The sequence below is a fragment of the Alosa pseudoharengus genome, unplaced genomic scaffold (genome assembly GCF_046254945.1).
Source record: "Alosa pseudoharengus isolate Yale_2024_CS ecotype anadromous, Long Island Sound unplaced genomic scaffold, YU_APseudo_1.1 YU_APseudo_1.1_scf_436, whole genome shotgun sequence".
Taxonomy (NCBI): Eukaryota; Metazoa; Chordata; class Actinopteri; order Clupeiformes; family Clupeidae; genus Alosa; species Alosa pseudoharengus.
The window spans coordinates 3,229-7,500 of NW_027468796.1; positions in this window are offsets into that span (position 1 = coordinate 3,229).

Below are 4,272 nucleotides of genomic sequence, written 5' to 3' on the forward strand. Positions count from 1 at the left end.
AGAGATTCACTCTGTTTCGTTAATGTGCACCAACCAAACCCTCCCCCTCCCCCCTTTCCCCTGCAAGTCTGCAAATCAAACTTCTGATTTGTCTGAAACGAAAAGGAAGCAAGAAAAAAGGCTCTCGGTTGAAACGGTTATCAGCTCAGGCGCCCACTGCTGTGTTAAATCCGCGCGGTGCCTAATGGCGAGCTAGGGGAGAGGGATCTGCACTTTTACAGCAGGCCAAGAGCCTCCCGGCGTGCCTCTTTAGTCCATCTCACGTGAGCGATGGTGGACATCACAGCACCCAAGGAGAAGGGGAAAGGCAGAAAAAGGGGGAAAGAGAAAAAAAAGAGAGAGAGAGAGAGAAGCCTGCTACAAGGTCTCGGAGATCTGCCTGGTCTCAGCGGGCCTTTGTGCAGAAGCGGGCACATAATAGATGTGGAAGGAGTATGTGGGTGCACGGTGTCTCATTAATCGATGGCTGGCTTGCGTGGTTGCTCCTCTATGTGTTGTGCCAAGTGCTCTGGAGCCTAATTAAGCTCCAGGATATCAGAGACACGTCCCTGGGCACACAAACTCCCCTGGCAGCGACAGAGAACATGAGAGAGAGAGACAGAGAGAGAGATGCAGACAGAAAGAGAGAGAGAGAGAGTGCAGACATAGATACAGAGAGAGGGTGAATGCAAGAGAGATTTGGAAGGGATTGGGAATCGAAGGGACACTGAGGAAAAAGCAAGAGGACACGGCTATAAAAGGTGAGCATGTGGGAGAGACGCTGAACATGCAGAAGAGGTGAAGGAGAGGAGGGAAGGACAGAAAGTGCGAGGAGGAGGTGGAGGAGGAGGACGGGGCTGTTTTTGTGGCAGCTTTGTGTCAATGTGGCCTTCAGGAGGATGGCTGCGCGCTGATAATTCAATCTACTGGCCATCGAGCGCCCCCCCCCCCCCCCCCCCCCCTCCCTGCCTCGTCTTCGTCGCTTCTAATTAAATCTCCATTTGATAGCTCAATGCTGCCACTAATTGTGTTTGAGCTACGTCACCGGCTACCCCGCAGCTCCACGATCAAAGTCCAAATGTTGTGCCACGGCACACCTCAATTAATGCCTGCGGCTACAAATCAATTCAGCCAGGGCGACCTGCTCATCTGGCAGTCATGTGTCATTTCATCCGAGCGCTACCTGCGAAGAATGCACCCTCCCAGTGAAATGGGATGGAAATGAGACCGATGGTGCACTGTGGCACTGCTCTGACACTAAGCCTGGAGTTGTCTCCAGTACTCACCCCACACACACCACACACACACACACACACACACACACACACACACACACACACACATACTTCCAGCAACACCATCTCCTGACTGATGGCTTTTCTCAGCTTTAATCAGACGCTCGGTAATCGAACTGCCATGTTGGTTCCAACCAACGATGACGCCGGCGGACACAGCTGATGCAGAAAGCCCATCTTGAGTGCCTCTCCGAGATGATTTAACGGCCATAAATTGCTTGGGTGATCGGGTGTGAGTAACAAGCGTGGACTAGCTTTGCGTGTGTATTCACTAGGTAGATACTAACGCGCACACACCCTATGCAGATGTTGGCATGCCAGGCCATAATGGTGAATGAGTCGGGGAGGGAGGCGATAAGGGCCGCACGGCGGTGTGGCCGTTACATCTGGCGTCCATCTTATCATCTTGACATGGTTGTTTCGGCCCCGTGCGGTAATGGGTCCCCTCACCTTGGCTGCCGAGGCTTGGAGGGCATCCTGCTGGCGAGATGGCTTCGCGCGGCGGCGGACTTGACGTACAGGCAGTGAGTCGGATGGGTTTTGCCGGTTGTCACGGTGACGGTGGCAGTGACAGAGTGACAGATCGTGCTGACCTTCAGCCGGGGCTGCGAAGCTGGCAAGGAGGAGCGTGGTGGCGCTTTGGCGCTTGGCACCTGCCCGATGTTCCAGTCTGCGACACCCACCTGGAGCCGCATGCACACACACACACACACACACACACGCTAGAGTGCTGGGGAGTCAACAGCAAGTGTCCTCAGTGTCATATTACACCAGCCAAGGGCACGAGCACACACACATACTCACTCAGTCACTCACTCAGTCAGTCAGTCACTCACTCAGTCACTCAGTCACTCACTCACTCACTCACTGTTATTCACCTTCCTATTCACACACCCACACTTACATACACACACACACACTGGGACATACTGTTGCAAATCCACTGTGCAAAGAGAGCGAAGAAAATCCTCTGTTCGACATTTCTGCGCCCGCCTAGAAAGAGACCATTGAAACGGCCTTGAATGTTCTGCCGCTGAATGTCAGCATGAGTGACATGAATAAGATAGCAGATGTCACAGTGAAGCAACGAAAGTGTGCAGAGAGACAGAGGGAGTAAGAGAGAGAGGGAGGGAGGAAGAGAGAGAGGGAGGGAGGGAGGGAGGAAGAGAGAGAGGGCGGGAGAGAGGGAGGGAGGGTGAGCAGGCAGCCAGGCAAGTATTCGTTTGTGCGTTCTCTAGCAGTGAGATGATGGCATGCCTCTTTCTCAGTGCTACTTCTCGGAACAGGGCTCCGATTGGCACTTGTGACGATGCGATGAGAGGTCACACACTCTCACACACTCTTTCACACACACTTGCGCAACCGCACAGGTTTAGTGTCCTACTGGTTCCTGAATAAAAAGGAGGTGACGACTATAACAAGCGCTGAACACAGCCCGCTCTTCAACCAGCCAACCCCTCGCCAACACCCTCCCCCCTCTGTGTGATTGCATGCCAGCATGGTGCATCGGCAACACAATGGGGCATGTTTTATGGATCCTGGCTTGTGCCTGTGGCCTTTGTCTGGCGGCTATTAAAATTCAGGCTGTGCGGCAGGGAGCCCGCGTGGAGCATTGCCACCCATTCGGCTTCAGCTGTCAGGTTAAAATAAGGTGTTTTTATCGCTGCCCAGGAGCCTGGCCCGCACTAACAAAATGAGAGGGGAGGACAGAGGGAGGGAAGGAGGGAGGGAGAGAGGGAAGAGATGGAGCGAGGGAGGGAGGGAGCGATGGTGAGATTTCCACCGAGAGGACATTAAACGCCTCCTGCCACCGGCCCGCCGCTCGGCCGCTCCACCTCTCCTCTCTGCAGAGCGCCTGCGGTCCAGAAGCATCCTCCGCTCTCCTCCTCCTCCTCTTCCTCCACCTCCTCTTCCATCACCTTGTCCTCTCCTCCCTCCTCTCCCTCCCTTCTCCCCTCAGGCCCTCCATCTGGACCCTGTTCCCCCAGCACTGCCAAAACTCCCCCCCCCCTCCCGACTCTCATTCTCCGGCTATTGAAACGTCTCCCACAAGTCACAGTTCAATCCCACCTAGTGCCGATTGACATCCAAACCGAACCCCTCACGACTGGAGGAAAGAACATGCTGTTTTTTTATGTTGTTATTCTTTTGTTGTTGTTTTCTTGGCCAAGCAACTTTCGGCCAAAAGCAGAAGTGAGGAGGGGTGATCTGTTCTGTAGTGGTCGGTGTAGTTGCGTTGTCCATCTCCCTCTCTCCCTGTGGGTGGTGTTGTGAGTGTTGGCTGAGAGGCGGTAGAGTTGAGGCTCATTAGGACTGAATTGCAGATGGTGTTGACCTGAGTGTGACCCCGGCTCTGTCCCCGTCACCTGCACTGCCTCTGTCTGCCCTTACCGTTACAAGGTGCTGAGTCGCTTAACCTCGGTAACCCACTGCGGGAGATCAAAAAGCTGAGAACGACACTACTCAACACCCCCCCCCCCCCCACACACACACACACACACACACACACACACACACTCACACTCACACTCACACGCAAGAGTACAGGTGTGAAAAGAAGACACTTATAGTCATACATTCATATGCGTGCCTATGGCTGCATATTCAAACACTTCTAGACCAGAGACATGCAGTTAAATGTTCATGAGAATGTAGCCTACTCTACATGTACAGTACACTTTATGTGCCCACACTTATACTTTGTATACACACGCACACACAATTATAGGTTTCATCTAGCCGAGAAAAAATAAATGCAATAAACACCCACCCCCCACCCACACACACACAAACTAACGTAAGATCTAATGCAGACACTTAGTCATGATTGAATCAGAATACCAGCACTGGTGTGTTGAGAGTCTGACCTCTCTCTTCTATTGTCTTGGCCACATTTATCAAGGCCACAGGCCCGAGCTCCCACCTCGCCGACAAGCAGCACAATAAACCTCCCTGGGGCCGATGAGGAGCTTCAGTACATCATACATTCAGTACAATC